Source organism: Nycticebus coucang, chromosome 12 (assembly GCF_027406575.1).
Source record: "Nycticebus coucang isolate mNycCou1 chromosome 12, mNycCou1.pri, whole genome shotgun sequence".
Lineage (NCBI taxonomy): Eukaryota > Metazoa > Chordata > Mammalia > Primates > Lorisidae > Nycticebus > Nycticebus coucang.
Window position 1 is genome coordinate 86470278 of NC_069791.1, and position 13083 is coordinate 86483360.

General features: G+C 45.1%; 1 pseudogene; it reads left to right on the forward strand.

Annotated features, from left to right (window-relative positions):
- The first annotated feature begins 9494 nt into the window (after positions 1 to 9494).
- Positions 9495 to 9674, forward strand: LOC128563078 (uncharacterized; annotated as a pseudogene).
- The last annotated feature ends 3409 nt before the right edge of the window (positions 9675 to 13083 follow it).

The window sequence follows — 13083 nt, forward strand, 5'->3', positions numbered from 1 at the left end:
TCCATCAGCAGGAGAATGGATTAATAAAATGTATCGGTAAAATGCATGACCTACATCAGCAGAGAAAGAACTCAAAAACTTAATGTTGAGTTAAAAAAAAAATCAAGTTGTAGAATCATATGCACAGTGCAATACCAAATACATAAAGCCAGATATCTATACATCCAAGAAGCATATTTAAGATGGATCCGAAGGGTTCCAAGGAAATTCTTTTTTTTTGAGACAGAGTCTCACTTTGTAGCCCTGAGAAGAGTGCCATGGTGTCACACCTCACAGCAACCTCAAACTCTTGGGCTCAAGCAATTCTCTTGCCTCAGCCTCCCAAGTAGCAGGGACTACAAGCACCTGCCACAACGCCCAGATTTTTTTTGTTGTTGCAGTTGTCATTGTTTTTCTTTTCTTTTTTTTTTTTTTAGCTGGCCCAGCAGGATTCGAACCCACCACCCTCAGGGTATGTGGCCAGCATCCTACCCACTGAACTACAGGCGCCACCCCAAGGAAATTCTCGAGAGGGAGCATCTGTGGGGAGAAGAGGAGGCAGTGAGGTACACAGTTTTAGCACAGTGCTGGTCAAAATCAGACTGGAATTGAAGAGGTAAAGATGTGTATACACGGGTAAAGATGACGTTTTCAAGAATATTTGATCTGTCCTCTGAGGTGTACGTTGGAGGGGAAAGTACGGTGAAGGGAATATTATTCTAAAGAATAGACTCTATTAAATAAGTATCAGAATTTCTACATTGCTTCAGTCCATTTTTGATGTGTAAAGTAATCACTCCAAACAGTGTTTTGAAACAACTCACAATTTAGTTGCCCAGGATTCTGCGAATTGGTGGTTTGGGCTGGGTTCAGCTGGATGGTTCTTTTTTCTGGAGGCAGTGTGTGCACGGTGGCCAGGATAGGCAGAAGTTTGGATCCCTTCACATCCTAATTTCATATTTTCCAAGTGCAGCACAAGAGCAACTGTCCATGTGCAAGTGATTTTTGTTTTTAATTGTTGGGGATTCATTGAGGGTACAGTAAGCCAGGTTACACTGATTGCATTTGTTAGGTAAAGTCCCTCTGGCAATCGTGTCTTGCCCCCAAAAGGTGTGGCTCACACCAAGGCCCCACCCCCCTCCCTCCTTCCCTCTCTCTGCTCTTCCTTTCCCCACCCCTCCCTCCTTTCTCTCTGTGCTCTCCCCTTCCCCCACCCCCACTGTGACCTTAATTGTCATTAATTGTCCTCATATCAAACTTGAGTACATAGAATTCATGCTTCTCCATTCTTGTGATGGAGAAGGTTCTATTCATGTCTCTTGCCCTTTGATATATGGGATTGTTGGCTTTTTTCATGTGTATTAATTTGAGTTCTCTATAGATTCTAGTCATGTGCAAGTGATTTTAAAGCTTCTAGCTGCATCCTGTTTGTTACTGTCCTGTTGGCCAAAGCAAGTTACCCGAGTAGACCAGATCTCGGGGTAGGAAAATAAACTCCATCTCTCTCTCTCTCTCTTTTTTTTTTTTTTTTTTTTTTGTAGTTTTTGGCCAGGGCTAGGTTTGAACCCACCACCTCTGGCATAAGCTCCATCTCTTGAATGCAAGACTCTGTAATGTTACATTGCTACAGTGTGAGTGCACAGCAGGGGGGAATTTGTAGCCATTTCTACAGTGGACCACACACATTTAACACATGTTCATAAGCCAGACAGATCATTACTCCCTGCCCACCTTTTCTCAGTGTATACCTTTGGACTGTGATGGCGTCACCATGTACTACTGCACTGATCCATGCTGGGCTTGCTCAGTCCTTCTGAGTTTCCTGGCAGACGAGCTGCTCTGCCAGCACAGGTACACTTAAGGCGTCTTGACTTGACGAACACGTACTTCTGTGCCTGGTTTTCTTCTCTTAGATTGCCAACACTCCTGATAGCTGAGTGTGTGCTGGTTTACATGACTCCGGAGCAGTTTGCAAATCTCCTCAAGTGGGCAGCCAACAATTTTGAGACAGCCATGTTGGTAAACTATGAACAGGTAACAGGAAGCCCAAGCGGTGTGCATTCTGCACAGGGCTCAGTGGCGCCCCCTCGCTCAGCCCCTCACTATGTACTTCCTTTGTGCTATCCCTTCTTTGGCCACAGACAATGTCCTTTAAGGATTGATCCCAGCAATCCTAGTACTCCTAATTTCTTGAATTCCTTCAAAATTTTAGCCAAATATTTTACAACTTCCCTCTTAGCCTTTACAAAAGCATTGAATTATTATTTTATCATTGTATGTAGCATTGAGTCCTAGGATATGATGAAGGGGATTTGGGCTGCCATCAGTGTGGGATAAGAGCTCAAGTGCCCTCAGAGCCAGGCACATGGTGCAGATAGATGAAGCTGAGCAGGGGCAAAGAGTGTGGAATGGGGGGACTGTGGTGAACTAAAACACCGTGTCCCAGGAGCGGCTACTGCACAATTCTAGCCAGTTGTTACCTGCCATGTGGGCATGTGAGCCTAGTGTGGCCAAGACTCCTAATTTTTTAAGAGAAGTTAGAAATGTAGGATTTCAGTTTAAAATGTCTTAATTTCTAAAATCACTATGGTTGGTCCACTGGCTATTTGCCTCTTCTGAATTTGTGCCACAAAAGTTGTTTTTTAGAGCTTTGCAATGGTCCAGCTTGGATCTGAATCTTGGCCCCTATTGCGTGACCGGAGACGCAAACGAACAGCAGCTTTGCCGTGGGTGTAAACTCGCTCCTGTAATTATTAAGTCAAGAAACAGACTACATGAGATGGGATGGCGTGTAGCAAAGATCTTTATTTAGGGGTTTGATTTTATACCTTTCTTAGTTACATACACACTTAATCTATCATCTGTTAGTTCCATCATTATCATATTTTACCTATCTGAAATTAACTTGAAAGGAAATATTTTGTTATCATATCAATATAATCACTTTTGTAGTAAACCTCTTCTTCTAAACTAATTTCTTCTGACTAATTTCTAAGCAGGTATCTAAATAAAGATCACAAAGAAGAAAGTAGCCACAGGGGAACAGAGTTAATGGAAGAATATCTTCAAGCATTCACTCAGTTTACTCAGTATGAAGTAATGACTGTGTCTTTTCCTCAGGGCAGAGCACCTATAGACCTCTGACAATATGTTGTTAACGTACATCAACCCTATGGCCCATGTCTCTGAGGAAGAGCGGCATGCCCTTTGATCTCAGGCTTCACGGTGTGCACAGCTTCAGAGAATGGGCCTGTGGAATTTTTAACTCCAGGCAAGCCAACAACTCTGTGTGTGTCCCAGGGGAGTCCAGGTCCCTTAAGCCTCAGGAAGGAAAGCAAGTCATTTTAAACTTACACTGAATTCACTTTGTGTGCTTGATGTAGGATATGTTTATTTCTAAATATTATCCTACAGCCCCAGTTCTTCTTATTGGCTGTGTGACCTTAGGCAGCATTGCTTAGAGATTAGGAGTCCATGGACGTCAACTCTCTAGCTGTGTAACCTGGACAGGTTACATCACCTCCCTGTGCCTGATAATGATGAGGATTCCAACCCCATAGGGTTAACGTAATGTGTAAATGACTTAGTATGTGCCGGGCTGAGTTACTGCATTGCCTGGAGGTGAAGTATGCTTATGCTATTATTTGGATCTCTCTGAGCCCCAGTTCTTTGTTTTTAAAGAGGTAATACCTAACCCTTCAGATTATGAGATTCATGAGATGTGTTTTAGCAGTAAGCACTGAACACTTGCTAGCAGTTTTTCCTATTTGGTTTAGCTTTATTGATTCCACTTGTTTTTCTTTTTATTTCAGCATAATATGAGGGTATAAATGTTTAGGTTACATTGTTTTCATTTCTTTTCTTTTCTTTTTTTTTTCTGGTTATTACTAAGTTTATTTTTATCATCTCAAGGTCTGAACACTAGATCCAGTCCAGGTCAGTAACATTGTTTTCATTTCTAAGGTGAAGTTCAAGTTGCAGTTGAGCCCTTCACTCAGGGGTGCACTCACCCTCACATTGTACACGTTAGGTGGGAATCCCTCCTCTGGCTTCCGCCTCTGTCCTCTCCCCTGCCCCTCACTAGGCTATACTTGTGTTTTTTGTCCCTGTGGGCATGTAGTTGTTTATACAGGGTGGCCATAAAGTTCAGCACTCAAATTTAGTTCTTTGAGAATTTTCCCTTCCACGGAAGTTGTTTAAGTTTGCAATCCTACCAACAGTTCAAAAGTGTTACCTTCTCTCCACAACCACACCAGCATCTGCAGGTTTAGAATTTTGTGATGTAGATGATTCCACTTTTTAATCTCATTTTCCTTTGATATTTTACTATAGATAACAGCAGTAAAGGGATTTGCCCAATGTCACCTAATTGTGGACAGATCAGAGCTAGACTTTGGTCTCTTGACCTCTCAGCAGCTGCCTTCTGGTCCAGCTTTCTGTATGGATGGTCCTTTTTTTTTTTTTTTTTAACAGACTAAGTCTCCCTTTGTCACCCAGGCTGAAGTGCAATAGTGTGATCTGAGCTCATGTTAGCCTCAAACTCCTGGGCTCAAGTGCTCCTCCTGCCTGGGGCTCCTAGGTAGCTGGCACTGCAGGGATGCTGTCATAACTGGATAATTTTTTTTAATGTTTTAAGAACTTGGGATCTGGCTACGTTGCCCAGGCTGATCTTGAGCTCCTTGCCTCAAGCAGTCCTTCCACTTTGGCTGGGCCAAAGTACTGGGATTTCAGGCCTGAGCCACTTATGTCCACCGTACAATAATGTTTTTATACAAATTGAGAAAGGATCATGGGAAATGTAAATCATGACTAGTGATTAACAACTGAATGAATTTCACAAACACAATGTAAAAGACACCAGACACAAAAGAGTACATACTGTAGGTCATAAAGCTCAAACCTTGGTAAAGCTGACCATGGCATTAGCTTTGGGAGGTACTTACACCTGGGCTCTCAGAGATTTTGGGGGTGTTGTCACCTCTGTTTCATGGTGTAGAAGTTGGCTCCATGGGTGATTTCACTCTGAAAATTCATAAAGTTGGCCAGGCGTGGTGGCTCATGCTTGTAATCCTAGCACTGGGAATCCAAGGCAGATGGATTGCCTGAGTTCACAGGTTCAAGATCAGCCTGAGCAAGAGTGAGACCCTGTCTCTAAAAAATAGCCGGGCATGGGCAGTGCCTGTGGCTCAGTGGGTAGGGTGCTGGCCCCATATACTGAGGGTGGCAGGTTCAAACCTGGCCCCGGCCAAACTGCAACAAAAAATAGCCGGGCGCATTGTGGCAGGCGCCTGTAGTCCCAGCTACTCAGAAGGCTGAGACAAGAGAATCGCCTAAGCCCAGGAGTTGGAGGTTGCTGTGAGCTGTGTGACGCACCAGCACTCTACCGAGGGCCATAAAGTGAGACTCTGTCTCTACAAAAAAAAAAAAAAAAAATAGCCGGGCATTGTGGCGGGTGCCTATAGTCCCAGCTACCTGGGAGGCTGAAGCAAGAGAATCGCTTGAGCCCAAGAGTTTGAGGTTGCTGTGGTTATAACACCACAGCACTCTACCCAAGGTGACAGAGTAAAACAAACAAACAAAAAAAAAACAAAGAAAATTCATAGAGCTATGAATGTTGAACTGTTAGAATTTGGATACTTTGCTTTGGGTATGTTATACTTAAATAAGTTAAAAATAGAACAAACCTGTTCTTAAGAAGTTACCTCCGAGACATAATCAAGGTGAAATTGGTAGCTGGATCTATGGCACCTAAGTAGACAATACTGAATTCAATCTCTGTGATGTCAGCTATGATATTATACTATCATAAAATATAATTTAAAAAATAAGTACAGTTGGAAATTGCCTTTCAAAGCCAGAAGACTTTACTAAGCCCTTTGTTATCCCCCCCAAATGAAATTATTACCAGTAACAATAAAGATCAACAACCAGGAAGTCCTAGCCCAGGCCTTGCACTGGAGCAGTCAACAAAATTATTCTGTGGACTCTCCCGGCATTTGTAAGGTATATGTTGTTCCCAGTTTGCAGACAGGAAGCCCAAGCTCAAAGACCTGCTGACTCACAAAAGGTCATGTATGATTAAGGTCTCTCAGTTTGCTAGCTCCAAAGACTACGCTGGTAAGTGTAAAACATCTCTGCAAGAGGTAAGCTACCTAGAAACAGAAACAGCAAATATTCTGACAAGGTCATTTAGTTCAACTTCACGGTGAGGAAGTACTGCCATAGGGCAGAGTTAGGGAACAGATCTTGGCAGTAATTAAGGATCTTCTCCTAGTTTATTTTATTCTCCTCCATCTTGAGAACTTCTTTGTCAGAAAACAAATAATCTGGAACCTGGCCTGCATAGTGAGACTCTTTTTTTTCTTTTTTTTTTTTAGACAAAGTCTCATTATGTTGCCCTTGGTACAGTGCTGTGGCATCACAGCTCACAGCAACCTCAAACTCTTGGGCTTAGGCGATTTCTCTTGCATCAGCCTCCCAGTAGCTGGGACTACAGGCACCTGCCACAATGCCTGGCTATTTTTTGTTGCAGTTGTTGTTATTGTTTAGCTGGCCTAGGCAGGGTTTGAACCCACCACCCTCGGTGTACGTGCAGGCTGGTGCCATAACCATTGTGCTATGGGGTACTAAGCCCTAAGAGTCTATCCTTAGAAAAACAATGTTTTTCTTTTTCTTTTTTATTTTTTTTGTAGAGACAGAGTCTCACTTTATGGCCCTCGGTAGAGTGCTGTGGCCTCACACAGCTCACAGCAACCTCCAACTCCTGGGTTTAAGCAATTCTCTTGCCTTGGCCTCCCAAGTAGCTGGGACTACAGGCGCCTGCCACAATGCCCGGCTATTTTTTGGTTGCAGTTTGGCCGGGGCCAGGTTTGAACCCGCCACCCTTGGTATATGGGGCTGGCGCCTTACCGACTGAGCCACAGGCACCGCCCGGTTTTCTTTTTCTTTTTCTTTTTTTTTGAGACAGAGTCTCAAGCTGTCGCTCTGGGTAGACTGCTGTGACATCACAGCTCACAGCAACCTCCAACTCCTGGGCTTAAGCGATTCTCTTGCCTCAGCTTTCCAAGTAGCTGGGACTATAGGTGCCCACCACAAAGCCTGGCTATTTTTTTTTTTTTTTTTTGGTTGTAGTTGTCATTGTTGTTTGGCAGGTCCGGGCTGGATTCGAACCCACCAGCTCTGGTGTATGTGGCTGGCACCTTAAGTGCTTGAGCTACAGGCACCTAGCCTAAAAATATTTTTCAAAGGAGTGGAGCCTGCTTGTATGTGCCTGTGGTCTCAGCTGCTTGGGAAGACTGGGGCTTGAGGCTAGGAGTTTGAGGCTACAGTGAGCTATGACTGTGTCACTGCACTGCAGCCTGTGAGAAATTGACATAACCCTGTCTCTTTAAAAAAGAAAAATTTCGGGCAGGCATGTTGTCTTACACTGTAATCCCAGTACACTAGGAGGCCAAGGCGGGCAGATCACCTGAGCTCATGGGTTCAAGACCAGCCTGAGCCAGAGTGAGACCCCATTTCTAAAAACAGCCGGGCGTTGTGATCGGCACCTGTAGTCCCAGCTACTTGGGAGGCTGAGGCAAGAGAATCACTTGAGCCCAAGAGTTGGAGGTTGCTGTGAGCTGTGATGACACAGCACTCTACTGATCTGAGGGGGACAAAGTGAGACTCTGTCTCAAAATAAAAAATAAAAAAGAAGAAGAAGAAGAAAGGAAAAGAAAAGAAAAGGGGAGGAAGGGGAGGGGAGGGGAAGGGAGAGAGGAGAGGAGAGGAAAATCTACCCTAATAATCTAGGCTAGCTAGGAAAATATACTTGCTGAGAGATAAGGAAACATTAATTTTATGAATTAAACGGTATGTTTTAAGACTTCTCTTTAAAAAAAAAGATTGTTTTATTTTATTTATTTATTATTGAGACAGAGTCTCACTTTGTCACCCTCGGTAGAGTGCTGTGGCATCACAGCTCACAGCAACCTCCAACTCATGTTCTCAAGATATTCTTGCCTCAGCTTCCCGAGTAGCTGGGACTACAGGAGCCCACTACAACCCCCGGCTATTTTTAGAGACGGGGTCTCACTCTGGCTCAGGCTGGTCTCGAACCTGTGAGCTCAGGCGATGGACCCACCTCCGCCTCCCAAAGTGCTAGGATTACAGGTGTGAGCCAAAGCACCTGTCCTTAAAAAAAAAAGATTGTTTTAAAAATAAAATTCTAGGATTTCTGTGAACTTACAGAAAAACATTCAGACTTTTTTTTAGCTGAAAGAGGTAAAAAAGAGCTACTCGAACATTTTGCACTTAAAAATTGCTGAGCCTGGGCAGCACCTGTGGCTCAGTGAGTAGGGCACCAGCCCCACATATTGAGGGTGGCAGGTTCGAACCCGGCCCTGGCCAAACTGCAACAACAACAAAAAAATAACCAGACGTTGTGACGGGCGCCTGAAGTCCCAGCTACTCGGGAGGCTGAGGCAAAAGAATCGCCTAAGCCCAAGAGCTGTAGGTTGCTGTGAGCTGTGATGCTACAGCACTCTACCAAGGGTGACAAAGTGAGAGAGAAAGAAAGAGAAAGAGGCTTGGCGCCTGTGGCTCAAGTGGCTAAGGCGCCAGCCACATACACCTGAGCTGGCAGGTTCGAATCCAGCCCGGGCCCACCAAACAACAATGCTGGCTGCAACCAAAAAATAGCCCGGTGCTGTGGCAGGAGCCTGTAGTCCCAGCTACTTGAGAGGCTGAGGCAAGAGAATCACTTAAGCCCAAGAGTTGGAGGTTGCTGTGAGCTGCGATGTCACAGCACTCTACCCAGGGTGACAGCTTGAGGCTCTGTCTCAAAAAAGAAGAAGAAAAAGAAAGAAAAATAAAAATATAATTGCTGAGGCTAACTTATCCACTCAGAGGCTGGCTGGATGCAAAACATTTAAAAGATAAAGAAGAATAAACAAAGTGATTAACCTTTTTTGCTTTTGCTTTTATTTTTCTGACTTGGTTTTAAAAGAGAATTTTCCTCAATCAAGTGGAAAATTTAACTTCTGACCCTGATAAAACGTGTGGAACTGCAACATACCTTAAGTGATACCACCTTTCAAGAGACATACAAATGGCAGTAAGTGTTCATTTGGCAGGCAAATGTCCTGTGGCAGGCAAAATTGTCTGGGAACCTGGAGGTATTTGGGCTGTTAGCAGAAGGCTCCTCTGTCCGACATCCACATGGCAGTGATCATGTGTCTGTGAGACAGTGCTGAGGTCTCTGCACAGCCCCAAGCATTCAAGGCTATGACGTGGCATTTGGAGGATAACGATATTAATATTTGATTAGAAATTATTAATAGGTTGGTGATGGGACCAGAACATCCCAAGTCGCTTCATGGCCCTATGCAGAAAATTCTTACTGACTTCCGCTGTCTGCAGAGGAGTGTACTTGGCAAAGTCTAAGTGCCAAGGAATTGGGGCAAAATGGCTTCCTTTTCAATCTGGTTTATTTGTCCTTTTCAATCTGGTTTATTTCACTCAGAATGATGTCCTCAATCGCTTCTCGGCCTTTTGGCTAAGATCAAGTGTAGAATGATGTCCTCAAGGGCTATCCATGTTGTAGCACGGGACAGGATTTTATTCCTTTTTATTACTGAATACTTGCAGAATAACATTGTCTGTACAGCCCGCATTTTGTTTTTCCATTATCTGTTCATGAACATGTGGGTTCCCCCCTCCCCTTTTTTTTGAGACAGAGTCTTACTTTGTCACCCTCGGTAGAGAGCTGCGGCATCATAACTCACAGCAACTTCAGACTGCTGGGCTCAACTTGCCTCAGCCTCACAAGTAGCTGGGACTATGGGCGCCCACCTCAATGCCTGCCTATTTTGTAGAGAGGAGGGTCTCACTATAGCTCAGGCTGGTCTCGAACCTGTGAGCTCAGGCAATCCACCCGCCTGGGCCCCCCAGAGTGCTGGGATTACAGGTGTGAGCCACCGTGCCTGGCCTTTTCCACCTTTTGGTTTCATGACTAATGCTGCTATGAACGTTGTTGTAATGATTGTTCAGGGTGTGTGGTCCTGGTCCACAGCCCTTTACCTCTCTGGGCCTCAGCTCATTGGTCGTAAAACAAGGATAATAATTATAATACCTGCCTCACACAGTCGTTAGGAAGACCATAAGCTGGAATGCACCGTGTGAGGGATGGACTATGGACATCCAGGGGCCCCTGGACCTGTGGTCTTAATTTAACCCCCACCATCTCACACTGACACCTCCAGCTAAGTTTCAGCTTCTGTTTTGTGTTTACCAAGCCAGCTCCTGACTGCACAAGTCACTTAGCTGGACCTGGACCCTCTGCCTTGTTTCTGGGACCCTCTATGCCAAGATTCCTATCACTGCATGGGGTCCCACTCCCATTATAGCCCACACACCTTTCAACAGGGGAGCAGGAATTCTAGGGAGTCTCCCTCCAAACTCCTGGGTGTGGCACCTCACTCTGCAAACTTTCATTTCCATAATCATGGAACACATGTATACAGACAAAGCAAAATGTACAGCTTTAGTACTGCTATAAGTCTCAATTCTAAATCAGTCTATGTCTCCATTCAGAAGAAATATAAACAAACTTAACCTGAAAACTGAGAATTTCTCTTCGGGATACAAGCTGCTGTCAGGTAAAACAGCTCCAGTGAAACAAAAGGCAAACTATATTTTTCAAGGAATTTTTCATTTTAGGCAGAAATGAATAATTTGCAAGAATTCAAATGCTCAGTTCCTTGATGACTGGTAGGTGTTTTTTTGTTTGTTTGTTTGTTTGTTTTTTGTAGAGACAGAGTCTCACTGTACCACCCTCGGGTAGAGTGCCGTGGAGTCACACGGCTCACAGCAACCTCCAACTCCCCGGCTTACGCGATTCTCCTGCCTCAGCCTCCCGAGCAGCTGGGACTACAGGCGCCCGCCACAACACCCGGCTATTTTTTTTTTGTTGTTGCAGTTTGGCCAGGGCTGGGCTTGAACCCGCCACCCTCGGTATATGGGGCTGGCGCCCTACTCACTGAGCCACAGGCGCCGCCCAATGACTGGTAGGTTTTTGTAATGAATCCTTTTAGACTCAAATATACACATGGGGATTTAAATTGAAGTTTAGAGTCATTAGTTAAAGATGTCTGAATAGCTTTTGGGGCTCAGAAAAATACCTCAAAAAGAAGGCCTCAGAAGCAGCCGCCAAATCAAAAGTCTTTCTCTGACCTTCCCCTGCCCTCCTGTCTCCCGCCCCCCATTCTCCCCAAAGCTAGTCATAGAAACTAGAATCCCTCTTCCCTAAGGCAGGTGGTAGAAATCAGAACCCCTTCTCCTCAAAGTCTGTCATAAAACCTAAACATATTGCTGCCTTTCTGTGTAAAAACTGGACATAAAGACTTTATGTGACCTGCCTTCTTTGATTATAGGTCATAAGACCCTCATTCCAGACAGGGTCCTGCCCTACGCCCAGAAGGAAGGAATGCTGCTCAGGGAGGCCAAGAACCCCAGGCAGGCCTTGCTGGGTTTCCCCACTCAGCCTGTTAGGACCCTTCAAGTCCAGTCCTATTTCCACACAGCATAGTGGAAACGGCTGCCACGCGTGGGATTGAACCCCAGCAAGGCTGTGGCTTCTCTGAGGAAATTTGGAGGCCATTTCTTGCACTCAAGGCTGGTCCTCTGGGAGACCTAGATGTGACTGTCATCCATGAGACTGTGCAGTTTTATAAGTGAACAGTAATCATTTATAGTGGATGGTGGTGGCTACAGAGTACCGATTGCTTTGAGCATTTGGATAGAAAAAGCATGGTTTAGGGCGGTGCCTGTGGCTCAGCGGGTAGGGCACCGGCCTCATATACCAAGGGTGGCTGGTTCAAACCTAGCCCCGGCCAAACTGCAACAAAAAAATAGCCGGGCATTGTGGTGAACGTCTGTAGTCCCAGCTACTCGGGAGGCTGAGGCAAGAGAATCGCCTAAGCCCAGGAGTTGGAGGTTGCTGTGAGCTGTGACACCACGGCACTGTACCAAGAGTGATAAAGTAAGACTCTGTCTCTACAAAAAAAAAAAAAGAAAAAGCTTGGTTTAATTATGTAGATACCTTTATAACAGGATGCAGTGCAAAGGCACTGTTGCAGCCACAGCCATTCTCACGGTGCTTCTCTATTTGGGGGACCGGATTCAACGCTACCTAAGTTGGTCTGTTGTAAAGTCCTGTGGTTTATGTTGTCTTGGTCTTCCTCTAAAACATTCAACCTTCTGGGCGGCGCCTGTGGCTCAGTCGGTAAGGCCCCGGCCCCATATACTGAGGGCGGCAGGTTCAAACCCGGCCTCGGCTGAACTGCAACCAAAAAATAGCTGGGCGTTGTGGCGGGCGCCTGTAGTCCCAGCTACTCGGGAGGCTGAGGCAAGAGAATCGCTTAAACCCAGGAATTGGAGGTTGCTGTGAGCTGTGTGAGGCCATGACACTCTACCGAGGGCAATAAAGTGAGAATCTGTCTCTACAAAAAAACATTCAACCTTCTTTTTCAAGGCCATGGGTTCTCTCTTGCTCTCCTTCTCTCCCCCATGCTTTGAAATGTCCGTCAAAGCCCCGTTTTCTTTCGGTGCTTGGGCTAACTGTGAGCCAAGTGGACATTTGCTGGTTCTGTTCTCAGTGGCACAGTTTAAATCCAGCTGCTTTCTGGACTGGTGAGTTTTGCTGTCTCATGGCCAGATTTGAATCAAGGCTTTGGGTTCCTCATGTGTGTGGGAGTTTGTCTTTCTGTCTCTCTACGCAGATGTCTTTGTCTGTTATAGCCTGTGGTACCAAATTGGCTTACAGGTGAGCACTCACAAATTAAGTAAATAAGCCCAAATTCTCTTCAAGTTCCTGAACTTCAGTAATCTTAGGTAAATGTAAATTGTTGTGAAAATAAACATCTTCAAAATTTAATTGGGACATTTTTACTTGAACTTTATGGTCAAGCAGGTTTATATTGTCTCTGTTAGATGTGTTCAGTCATAAAACTGTTGCTTCTGTAGTGCTTCTAATCCTTGCAAAACGTGTCCGTGAGTTAGAGCTGTGCGGGCTGACTCCTGGGCTCCTCCAAAGCCTCAGGCTTTCCTTACTCGAAGCTTGGAGCC